We start from the raw sequence: 12,623 nt of genomic DNA on the forward strand, positions 1-12,623 counted from the left end.
CGAGGATGCAGCAAAGAGCTGGCAGTTGGCAACCCTGAAGGCAGAGGGTCTGCCCCAGCATCTGACCGTGCTGGCACCCAGAACGGTAAGAAAGGAATTTCTGTTATTTATAAGCCACCTAGTCTGTGGTATTTTGTTATAACAGCTCAGAAGGAAGAAGAGAGTCTAATTTTCTCAAATAACTAGATGTCTTGCTTTACCAGCTTGAATGAAAATAAGACTCTATCTTTTAAGGCGCAAATCAGTGATTCCAAGCAGCCAATACACTACGTATTAAGAGTGCCTTCCCCTTATTTGTCTAATGTACTTTAATAAAGTTTTCAAGAGGTAAATGTTTAAATCAAAAATTAAAAAAAAAGAAGGATGCTTGTTGGTGGCTCAGTAGTTGAGCATCTGCCTTCGGCTCAGGTCGTGACCCCGGGGTCCCGGGATGGAGTGCTGCCTCGGGCCCCTGCATGGAGCCTGCTTCTCCCTCTGCCTGGGTCTCTGCCTCTCTCTGTGTGTCTCTCATGAATGAATGAATGAATGAATAAATAAATAAATAAATAACTCTTTTAAAAAGGAGAGCATCCTACACTAATAGTAGGAAACCAATCGGAGACCCCGGGGTGCTTCGCAGTCCTGGTCACTTGACCTCTGAGAAGATGGGAGCAGGTCCAAGGGGCCACCCTTCAGTGGCTGTGCTGAGGTGGCCGGCAGCCGAGTGTGAGGCTGCGTCCCCTCGGGCAGCCGTGGGCCACCGAGGCCTGCCTCCCTCACCGCAGGGGTTTCTTGGGGCCGGGACTGGGACGAGGAGTCCTCTCCGGGCAGCAGGACGGGCAGCACCGGGCAGCGTGGGCTCCCCGGAGCCGGTGTTTCGGGGAGACTGAGCCGTTGAGCTCATCCACACACAGGCCCTGGGCAGCCGGTGCTAGTCTCCCCCATAGCTCAGGAAGAGAAGCCCCCCCCTCCCCCAGGCTGGGACTTTCCCTCGCTGCACCTGCTGGCAGAAGAAAAAAAAAAAGAGCCCAGTGATGCTAGGAACCCCTCTCCTCTAGGCAGGATCAACTCACCCGCATCACCAGAGCGCTCCCTGCCCTCCCAAAACCCAAGTGGGGGCCCTAATACTGCAGAGGAGGCTCTTGCTCTCCCAGGCCTAAGGGCCACCCTCATTCCTGCCCATTCCCTTCGGGAGAAACAGCCGTCCTGTTGCCTCTAAGTTCTGATGAGGGAAGGGAAGCCTGAGGGAGGTAAGTGGCTGCCCACTACCCCCCCCCCCCTCCCGCCAGCCATCGGGCTGAGCCCACACTCCTGACACCCAGCCTGGAACCCCTTCCCCAGACGCAATGGGCCCAGGGAGAACAGTGAAATTGCAAGGAAGAGCGAAGGGCAGGGGCAGGGGGCAGGGCAGGGCAGTTAAGTCAGCCCTGCACAGTGTTGCGTGAGCAGTTGATGAGGGTGGAAGTGATGAGGGGCCCACTGGATGCTGGTTTTCAATTTTAGTAGGAACTTCCCTCAAGAGTTCCTCAAGAGTTGTGCAATTAGGTGCTTAATGAATCAGAAGCACTTTTTCTTTTTCTTTTTTTTTTTTTTGAAGATGAGAAGGAAATACCCCGCGCAGGTTCATGGGCTGTGGGGGCTGCTTAAAAACCAAAACCAAAACCAAAACCATGAAGGCTGGGGACGGTGAGTTCTGCTCATTTGCATAGGAGCTGCCAGGAATTTGTAGATTGAATTTGGGCCCTAACAAGGCGCGCATACAATCAAATTAACTAATTAGCGCAAATGTCTGCAACTGCTCTCGGGACAATCACGCAACCGGGGAGCGCGAGGACCCGGGAACTTCACAGTCTCGCTCTATCCCCCGCAGCTGCCTGGGCGCAGGCCGCACGGGGCCTCCCGCAGCCCTGGGGGGCGGGGCCGAGGCCGGAGGTCACACCTGTGCTGCCGGCTGGGCCGGACCCCTCCGCGCCGCCCCCGCCCTGGGGTGCTCTTCTGTATTGAAACCCGGAGCAGCTCAGGACCACGTAGCGTCGCGGGGCTCGGGGGCGCAGGTGAGCAAGGAGGGCATCAGCGCCGGGCTGGGGCTCCTGGGGGGCATCCCAGCTGCCCGGGGCGCTCGCCGCAGGCCCGTGGGCAAGAAGCCTGGGAGAAATGTGTTGCTCCGTGCACCGGCCGTGCATCGTCCGTGCACCCTCCGCGCACCTTCCGCGCACGGTCCGTGCACCCTCCGCGCACCCTCCGCGCATCGTCCGTGCACCGTCCGTGCACCTCCGCGCACCCTCCGTGCATCGTCCGTGCACCCTCCGTGCACCGTCCGTGCACCCTCCGCGCACCGTCCGCGTACCCTCCGCGCACCCTCCGTGCATCGTCCGTGCACCCTCCGCGCACCCTCCGTGCACCTTCCGTGCATCGTCCGTGCACCCTCCGCGCACCCTCCGTGCATCCTCCGTGCACCCTCCGTGCATCGTCCGTGCATCGTCCGTGCACCCCCCGCGCACCCTACGTGCATCGTCCGTGCACCCTTCGCGCACCCTCCGTGCATCGTCCGTGCACCCTCCGCGCACCTTCCGTGCACCCTCCGCGCACCCTCCGTGCACCTCCGTGCGCCCTCCGTGCACCTGTCGCTCTTGGGGTGGCACCCCGCCTGGTACCTTCCGAGGGACCCTGAGCCGTTTGAGGTGAGGGGCTCGGCCCTGAGACCTGGGACGGCGCTAGCTTGTGGCCGAGCGTGGGGACCTCCCCCAGACAGGCCCGCGTCCCGGCTCTGGCTTTGGGTGTCCGGGGCCAGGGTGGGGTCGGGGGGCGCCCGAGCAAGGGGGTGCACCCTGGCCCTCGTCCCGGTGCTGTGTTCCTGCTGGAGTGCGTGTGACCCCGCGCCCTACGGAGCTGAGCTCTGCACCTGGGAAGAGACACCTGTGCCGCCGCGGGGTCCCGATGGCCGGGCTGGGAGGCGACCGGCTCACCCCTCGGCTCCGCAGGTCTCCAGCCCTGAAGCCGTCGGCGAGAGCTTCCCGTGGGCTCCGTGGCGCGCCCAGCCCGGGGGCCCGCGGGGGGCGCCCCCACCTGGCGGCCGGGCAGCGCGGCCCCGCCCCCACCTGGCGGCCGGCCCGAGGGGGCGGGGCGTCGGCCGTAGCCCCGCCCCCAGGCCGCCGCGCAGGCCCCTCCCCGGCAAGTCGGGGGGCGGGGGGCGGGGGCGCGGTTGTGGGGCGCCAGGTACGCCCGGCTCATCGCCTGTGAGGTCCGCAGCGGCGTGAGCATCCGAGAGGCAGATGCACTCGCGTGGCTTTGGGGGGCCCCAGCGTGGACCCCACTCCCTCCCCGACGGTGGCTCGGCCTCAGCGGGCTCGGGCTGCTAAGGCTTGGCCGGGGCGGAACCACTGCCGGCCGCAGCGCCGTGCCCAGGTGCCCAGGTGCCCAGGTGCCCAGGTGCGGGCTCCGGGGTCGCGAGGCCGCAGCGCCCCCAGCTGCGCGTCTCCCTCCGCGGGGCCTTCACGGGAAAGCTCTCTCCACCTCTGGGGATCCACCAAGAAGTTGGAAGACTGGCCCCACCTCCCAGGACTCCCCAGGCGGATGGGTGGGGAGGGGGGATTCCAGTCCATCATCCTGGCCGGGAGGTCCAGGGGTGCCGGGTACTTCACCTCCAACAAAGGCTCCGTGGGGTCACCTGCTGCTTCTGTACCTGTCGCTGTAAAACAAAGCGCTGCAAAAACCAGAGCCTCCGAAGGACCATGACGACCGTTGACTTGTGCGTGATCCTACAGCCCGGGCCAGGCTCAGGGGGGACAGTCTGCTCTGCACGGTGTCGCCTCCAAAGTGACCCAGTGACCTGGCCGTGGGCTGGCGCTGAGCCCTGGCTGGGGGGTCAGCCGGGTTGTCGGCTGGGGGCTCGGGTTCTTCTCCGTGTGGCGTTGGGCTTCCTCACAGCATGGAGGCCGAGCGCCCACAGGGAGGAAGGGGGCTGCCAGGCCGGTTCGGGGCCCAGCCCACAGGGTCCCTTCCAGCACATGCTGCTGGGGCAGCAGTCTCAGGCCAGCTCAGATTCTGGCAGGCGAGCAGGTGCCTCTGCTGGATGGGCGAGCGGGCCGCGTGCAAAGGCAGATGGTGGCATCTTTGTAGACGGGGCCACGGCCACACCGCCAGGCCTCTGGAGCCCAGGGGGTGTGCGGAGCCTGGAGCTGCCCCCTGCTCTGCAGTGGGGTACACAGTCGTGCTGGCTCAGGGCTTGGAGGCAGAACCCGGGGCTTGCTGGCGTCAGGATCATCCAGGCGAGCGGGAGTGTTTCCCGCGGGTCAGAATCGACCACGCAGGAGGGAGCCCACGGGGTCCCAGCGGGAGGCTCGAGGTGAGATGGCACAAGAGGCCACCCAGGGTGCAGATGCACCTGCGGGTCAAGGGAACTCTGGGAGGAGGGTCCTGGGGTGAGAGTCTCTGCAGGACCCATAGAAGCACCCGCAGCAGCAGGTCTGCTCTAGCCCAGCCCCGGGGTGCCGGGGGCCAGGGTGCCCGGGTGCCCAGCGAGCCACCGCCGCTTCCCTCCTCCGCCCTCTCCTTCATCTGCTGATGGGCCCCCCGGCGAGGTGGGGGCGACGGAGTGGGTCAGGGAAGGAGCCTTTCCCAGAGGCAGTGGCACCAGCTGCTGAGAGGGGGGAGGACTCTAACTCCTGGTGATGCCCTTCAGGGCTAAGGACTGCAGGCGGGGTCTCGCCTACACCTGGGCGCACAGGGGCTCAGGCGGCTCCGTTTTCATCCTGTAGCAGAAGAGAAGCTTAAAGGGCACTGGGAGGCCAAAAAAACCCAAAAAACAACCCAGTTTAGTCACAAACCAAGCTTGTCCGTCCTACAGATACAATCAGCGAGTGGTACCACGATGAGCCCAGGGTAGACGGCGGGTCTACACCGCTGCTCCACAGCTGGAACGTGGCCACGACCCTGCAGTCCAAGGCCACAGCGGGGCCCGCGTGGCTCAAAGTGTCCCGCAGGAGGTTCTTCCTCTGACCTTGCTCTGGGGGGGGAGCGGGTGGCGGGGAGGAGCAGTTCCCCAGCAAGCTCACCCGCGTCCTGGGCAAGGCTTCGGGGTAGAAAGGGTTTTTGTTTCTCTGTCGGGCGTGGGATCGATCAGATCAAAAAGCTGTCTCCAGGGATCCCTGGGTGGCTCAGCCGTTGAGCATCTGCCTTTGGCTCAGGGCCTGATCCTGGAGACCTGGGATCGAATCCCACGTCGGGCTCCCCGTAGGGAGCCTGTGTCTCTGCCTCTCTCTGTGTCTCTCATGAATAAATAAATAAAATCTTAAAAAAAAAAAAAAAACTGCCTCCGACCCTGTGGCCCTGCGGCCCTGGCACGGAGGTCTGTCTCTCTCTGCCTTGGGTCTCGGTGGCGCTCACCTGTCGCTGACCGGCCTTGGGCTGCGCGCCGGGGCAAGGCCTTCAGTGGCCCCGGCCGGGCCTCTGGTTGACGGTGCGGTCGCGGGGCCAGCGAGGGCAGCGGTGGCCCGGGAAGGCCGGCCACGGTAGTGCGATGCGAGCCCGAGCTGCAGGGTCCCCTCACGAGAGCAGACGCTCTTGCCAGTGAAGGAGCAGCGCCCCCGCCTCCCGCGCACAGCTCCCCCTTGATGCCCCCGCTGTGGATCCATCCGTCACCCTTCGCTCACGATCCGGGAGCTGAGACACGCCTCGCCCACTGGAACGGGTCTTGCCGACAGCTCGGGGCGAACACACGAGAAATGAACAGAGTAATATGGGAGCAGCCATCTGGCTCACCAGGCAGAGCGGACCTGTGACTCTCCAGAAGTTCCTCTCTGATCCCAGACCTCCTGGCTGGGAGGGTGGATGCCACCTGGGCCACCTCGGCCACCTCTACCTGCGAAGTCTGAGGTCAAGACAATGAGGCTGGTTGGGGGAAAAGTGGATTCCCCCCTCCTCCTGCCTAGGGCCTCATTTAATAATCCATCTTCTTAGCTGAAGAACCTCTTCCTCCCAGAGGGGATCCGCCCTGGCAATGACATCGTGTCAAGGAAGTGTGGATGTCGCACTGCCCCTTTCCCCACTCCGAAGGATGTCCAGATCGGGTTCAAATGATATTTCAATACCATAACCCCAAGATTCATCTAGCAAGGATTCATATATTCATATAAACATAACAGTAAAGCTTGGATCCAGATTCTTTTTAACTTTTTTTTTTTTAAGATTTTATTTATTTATTCATGAGAGACACAGAGAGAGAGAGAGAGAGGTAGAGACACAGGCAGAGGGAGAAGCAGGCTCCACGCAGGGAGCCTGATGTGGGACTTGATCCCGGGACTCCAGGGTCACACCCTGGGCCAAAGGCAGGTGCTAAACCTCTGAGCCATCCCGGGATCCCTTCTTCTTAACTCTTAAATTGCCAATAAAATCTCCTGGGATGCTTCTAGTCATTGGCACCCTCCCCCAATCTTTGTGCTTCATCTGGCCACAGTTAGGTGCAGGCATGGGTGATGGTTTGAAAACATCCGTATGTTCTTTGGCACTCTCCCCTTTGGGAGGTAGGGCTTAGTTTTGCCCATATGGTATGGGCCGGAGTTAATGACTCACTTAGAATAAACAGAATATTCTGGAAGCGATGGTATCTGACTTCTGAGACTAGTTCAACAAAGGCTTGTGGGCTTCCTTCTTGGGTTCTCTCCTGACTTGCTCATTCCAGAGGAAGCCAGCTGCCATGTTAGGAGAACACTCAAGCAGCACTTCGGAGAGGCCCATGTGGCAAGGAACAATGGTGTGCCGCCCACAACCAATGCCAGGCGTGTTAGTGAGTCACCTTAGATCCCCCAGGCCCTGTCCAGCCTCCAGACACCTGCAGCCCTGGCGTCTTGACTGCAGTCTCGTGGGAGACCTCAGGCCAGAAAAACCCAGCTAAGCTGTTGCCAGATTCCTACCCCTGCAAACAGTTTGAGACCACAAATGTTTCTTGTTTTCCACTAAGTTTGGGGGTTATTTGTTATACAGCAACACGTGACTGATACGTTGTGACTTGCTTTGATCTGTGAAGGACGGACAGAAGTGTCATTTGCAGGGAGAAGCCCTAAGAACAAGGTACAGTTCTCTGTGGGGTTTTTTTCCTAGTCACTTTCTACCTGGTGGCAGCCTCATCGGCCTGCCCTGGAGTCAGCGGCCCAGCAGGGGAAAGATGACGTAGACAGAAGAGACGTTGAGGAGACTTTTGCGACAGAACCAGCCACGGGCCTGACCTCCTCCTGCTCCTGCTTAGCAGAAACCAACAGGGGAGGGTGAAGCATCTCAGGCCCGCTTTACCAGCCCCAACCTGAAGTGGCAGCGGACGCAGTAGTTGCCGGAACTGGGGGAGCGGCCTAGCTGCAGGAGAGGCCTACTTGATAGGACCCTGACCAGTAACCTTTGGTAAAGACAAGCAGCGGCTGGTCGCCAACAGCCCTGCAGGGCGGGCTCTGGAGACCAAACATCCAACCTTCCCTCCTGCTGGGGCTTTCCACCAGCCAGCCTGTGTAGGCTCAAGATTGGTGTCGACCCTGTTTAAATGACCCTTTAAAAATGGTACCCAACAGCTCCGTCTTTTAGCTCTTTAGGGGTGCAATTTGTAGCTTACTCATTTTGATGGTTCATTGAGAGGAAATTTTTCTTAGGAGAGCTGTACCGCTGAAGCCATTTTGAAGTTCTTCTGTGCAAGAAATGGACAGAATCTGGGGATCCCTGGGTGGCGCAGCGGTTTGGCGCCTGCCTTTGGCCCAGGGCGTGATCCTGGAGACCCGGGATCGAATCCCACGTTGGGCTCCCGGTGCATGGAGCCTGCTTCTCCCTCTGCCTGTGTCTCTGCCTCTCTCTCTCTCTCTCTGTGTGACTATCATAAATAAATAAATAAATAAATAAATAAATAAATAAATAAATAAAATGGACAGAATCTGCTTAGCTACTTTTTCACAAGGACGAATTTTCTTCCTTGTTAGATGGAACTTTCAGATGCCTATTGGCCTACTCATGGCCTCACTCTTAAGAGTCTTGCTCATGAGGATTGTGGTCTCCAATTTCAGGACAGCACATCTTTTCCCGAATGATCTTGGGCCCTCATCCTTCCACAAACACATATGATGGCCTGGCCTAGTCCTAAATCCAGCTAGAGGATTTGCACAGCGACATCCCTTCCTCCAGAGCTGCTTTAGCTTACCCAGGAGTCCTCACCAGGGAAAGGGCCAATTGAACAGCACTGAGATTACAGGATACATGACTCGCTGCAAAGTTCTGGAACTGTGTTTGCTCTTACAGAAAACCTATGCTGGGCAGCCTGGGTGGCTCAGCGGTTTAGCGCCGCCTTCAGCCTAGGGCGTGATCCTGGAGACCCGGGATCGAGTCCCACGTTGGGCTCCCTGCGTGGAGCCTGCTTCTCCCTCTGTCTGTGTCTCTGCCTCTCTCTCTCTCTCTCACTCTCTCTCTCTGTGTCTCTCATGAATAAATAAATAAATTCTTAAAAAAAAAAAAACCTATGCCAACTGGAGATCTCCACTCTCTCATTAGAGCCTTGTTATTCTAGTGAGGTCAGTTCCACCAAGTGTCCACCACCCAGGCATCCTTTCCTTGGGACTTCGGATAGGTCATGGTTAATCACCAATGCTGGAGATTAAAAACCCCTTCTTGAGAAGTAAGTATTGGCTCTTGCCCAGCGTGGTCACTCTTGATGTTTGTACTGTGTGCAACGCTGGCCTGCTCTGCTGGTTGTATAGGAAGTCCAAAAGTCATAAATAGTCACAGGGTAATGTTAGCTCTTTCTTACAAACTTTCAATGAAACTTTCTTGACAATTTGAGGATAATTGATGGGTTGGTTTCCAAGGGCTGCTGCAACAAAGTAATACACCCTGGGTGGCTTAAAGCAACAGGAATTTGTTTTCTAGCAGTTCCAGTGGCTGGAAGTCCAAAATCAAGGTCTTGGCAGGGCTGTGCTCCCTCTAAAGTCTATAGGGGAGGATCCTTCCTTGCCTCTTCCAGTTTCTGGGAGACCCAGCTGTTCCTTGGCCTGTGACAGCATCAACGCAATTGCTTCCATCTTCTCATGGTTGTCCTCCCTTTGTGTCCCTTTTCTTATGAGGACACCAGTCATATTGGATTAGAGCCCACACTCCTCCAGCGTGACTTCGTTTTAACTAATTACACCTGCAGCAATCCTATTTCCAAATAAGATCACACTCTGAGAGGGCTAGGACCCTCCCTTTGGTCCTATCTTTTTGGTGGATGCAATCAACCCTCAAAAAATAGAGAAGAATTTACAACTAGTACATAGGCCTAGACCTCTCGTTAGAGCTCCTTGTTTGTTTGTTTTGTCAACTTAAAAAAACACCTGTCAAGTAGAATGTACATAGACCCTTTGTATATGAGAAAAATCTATGATGTTCTGTTCTGAGACATCTAATATTGGAAAGAAACAGTTTACTAGACTCTCAGAGCACTGGCCCAACATCAAATTAAAATAATGGTGTGTCTGTCAGGGTGGGGAGCATGGCAAGGGATCCTCAAATAGGATAAATATAGCCCATCTTCCCAGAGCACCAATTTTGTTAGAACTTTTAAGGGGGAAACACATTTTTATGTATAACACATTATGAAACAGACTGTAAAATTCACATGAATTTTAAATATAAATTGCAAATCTTCAAAGAAATTTTAGCTTACAGCTGGCCCTTTTGGGCTACAACCTCTTCTCACCCACCCCCAGCTCGTCTTCACGTGAGGGTGCTTTCATGGCAAAGCTTGAAGAAGCACAGGATCTGCAAGTGCCTTGCTGGTGGTAGAGCTCCACGTTGGGGAGGAAGACAAAATATGACCAGAAGACAAAACACCTGCACCCTGCCTCTCAGCTGTTCGCATAAGTACGTTCCCGAGGTTAGGGCAGCTTTCTTGCCCTGTATGTTTATGGCAGGTTCATAGAGAGCCGTTCAGGCAAATGGGCTTAACAGGATTTCTTTATAACTTGTTTAGAGAGGGAATCCCTGGGTGGCTCAGCGGTTTGGTGCCTGCCTTTGGCCCAAGGCGTGGTCCTGGGATCTCAGGATCAGGTCCCACTTCGGGGTCCCTGCATGGAGCCTGCTTCTCCCTCTGCCTGCATCTCTGCCTCTCTCTCTGTGTGTGTCTCTCATGGATAAATAAATAAAATCTTATAAAAAAAATAAACTGTTTAAAGATAGTAAGGGATCTGAGCATCCAGTTCCGGGGGGTGGGTGTGTAGGGGATATGTTTCCCCTACCAAAAAGCAATTCTCCAACACCAGCTGGGGGTGTTACAATTCAACCCAGTTCTGACACTATCTACCCGGAGATGGTGTCAGATCCCCATAAGATAAGGGCACAGTCCCACAAGACTGTAACCCTTCCACCCTGCACCCCCAATCCTGTCACTTCAGTCACTAGCCCAGGTTAAGTCCAGGTTCTTACCTGTGCTTCTGACCAACAGGCTATAGATTGGAGGTTCCAGCTATCTTTCTTTGTTTTTTTTGTTTTGTTTGTTTGTTTTAAGATTTTATTTATTCATTCGAGAGAGAGAGAGAGAGAGGCAGAGCCACAGGCAGAGGGAGAAGCAGGCTCCATGCAGGGAGCCCGATGTGGGACTTGATCCTGGGACTCCAGGATCATGCCCTGGGCCTACGGCAGGCGCTAAACCACTGAGCCACCCAGGGATCCCCCCTTTTCTAGTTTCTTTTTTTTTCTTTTTTTTTTTTTTTTAAAGATTTTATTTATTCATGAGAGAGAGAGAGAGAGAGAGAGAGGCAGAGACCCAGGCAGAGGGAGAAGCAGGCTCCATGCAGTGAGTCCGACGTGGGACTGGATCCCGGGACTCCAGGATCACGCCCTGGGCTGAGGGCAGGCGTTCAACCGCTGAGCCCCCCGGGCTGCCCATATTTCTTTGGATTCAATTAATTTGCTAGAACGGCTCACAGAACTCAGGAAAACATTTAATTTACTAGATTACTGGTTACTTATGAAAGGATAGAACAGGAGCAGCCAGGAGAAAAAGATGCAGAGGACAAGGGATGGGAGGGGTCATGGAGCTTCCATGCTCTCTGGGTAAACCACTCTCCCTGGATCCCCAAATGTTCACCAACTCAGAAGCTCTCCGAACCCTGTCCTTCTGACCTGTTATGGAAGCTTCATTACACAGACAGGGCTGATTAAATCATTGCCCATTGGCAACTGCTCCACCCTCCATCCATCTCCCCTCCTCGAGGTCGGGAGGTGGGACTAAAAGCTCTCCCCCGATGGTTGGCTCCTTTGGTAGCCAGCCCCCCATCTTTAGGTGATTTCCAAAAGTCACCGCAGTAACATAAAGTCGGTTGTGGTTGAAAGGGACTTGTTGTGAATAACAAGACCCTCGTTTCACCCCTTGGCTCTGACTGAAGTGATTTCAGAAACTGAGGACAAGAGACCAAATATTACAACAAAACATGCTCTTCTTTCTCTTCCAGTTCAGGAAATTCCAAAGGTTTGGGCAGCTCTGAGCCAGGAATGGGGATGAAGACCAAATATACACTTCCTGTTATGAATTACATCGTCACAGATAGCCTGCAGGGTGCTTCGATACCCTTTACCTGGGGATTTGCATAATCAATGGCTGCTTGATCTTAGACCCCAGAGAAAGCTGCCTCCACAGAAGAATTCGTTAGAATTCTTTGTCATACTGGACAATGAAAATTATGTAACTTATTGTGTTTCTTTTTTGCTTCATTGCCAGAAATCTTAAAACCAAATTTCTTAGATCTTATAATATGTTCAACTCTGATGCCAGCAAATGCCTGCTCCTTCTGCCACCTTCAGATGGACTCTGAGCTGTTCCTGTCCTATACGTCAAGTCTTGTTTTGGTGTTGGAAACAGCCTACTCAGGAAGAGAGTGGGGCACAAATTATAATGAAAATCTTTTTTTTCAATCAGCTTTAAAAAGGATGGGATCAATTTACAACCAGAATTCAGGTGTAAGACCAAAAAGCCATGAACACAGACTAAAAGACAAGTCAAGCACTAAAGAGGAACAGCTGATGGATATTACTTTTTAATTTTTTTTATTTTTTTTATTTTTTTATTTTTTTGGATATTACTTTTTTAAAAAAGGAAAATCTGGGATGCCTGGGTGGCTCAGCAGTTGAGCATCTGCCTTTGGCCCAGGGCGTGATCCTGGAGTCCCAGGATCAAGTCCCACATCGGGCTTCCTGCATGGAGCCAGCTTCTCCCTCTATGTCTCTGCCTCCCTCTCTCTGTGTCTCTCATGAATAAATAAATAAAATCTTTAAAAAAAAAAAAAGGAAAATCTATGTACATTCACTTATTCTGCTATCATAAACAATGCTGCAATGAATACCTATGTGCATAAACCTCTGATTTGTTCTTGAACGTATATTTCTGGAAGTGAAATGATTCCCCTTCTGGTGTAACGATTCTCAAGGGCAAATTAATTTGCTATTGTGTATGAGGATGTTTTGGGTCACAAGAGATGTAGTGTAACAACACAGTGGCCAGGACTCGACCCTAGATTCTGGTTCCGCTGGGTTCTGGCTGGCTTCAAGTCCTCATTCCCCTACTGAGTAGAATTAAAAGTTTACTTTGAGGGGATCCCTGGGTGGCTCAGCGGTTTAGCGCCTGCCTTCGGCCCGGGTCCTGG

At 54.8% G+C, this 12,623-nt stretch overlaps 1 long non-coding RNA gene across 2 annotated transcripts; it reads left to right on the forward strand.

The window, feature by feature from the left end:
- The first annotated feature begins 877 nt into the window (after positions 1 to 877).
- LOC140625123 (uncharacterized) lies at positions 878 to 12,266 on the forward strand. 2 transcript variants are annotated; one of them, XR_012024506.1, is made up of 3 exons: positions 878 to 1,229; positions 9,693 to 9,846; positions 11,436 to 12,266. It is a non-coding gene; the product is annotated as an uncharacterized lncRNA (long non-coding RNA). The 2 variants fall into 2 exon arrangements; XR_012024507.1 differs by lacking the exon at positions 878 to 1,229 and adding an exon at positions 1,755 to 2,033.
- Positions 12,267 to 12,623: the final 357 nt, after the last annotated feature.

This window comes from Canis lupus, chromosome 35, assembly GCF_048164855.1.
Source record: "Canis lupus baileyi chromosome 35, mCanLup2.hap1, whole genome shotgun sequence".
NCBI classification, from domain to species: domain Eukaryota; kingdom Metazoa; phylum Chordata; class Mammalia; order Carnivora; family Canidae; genus Canis; species Canis lupus.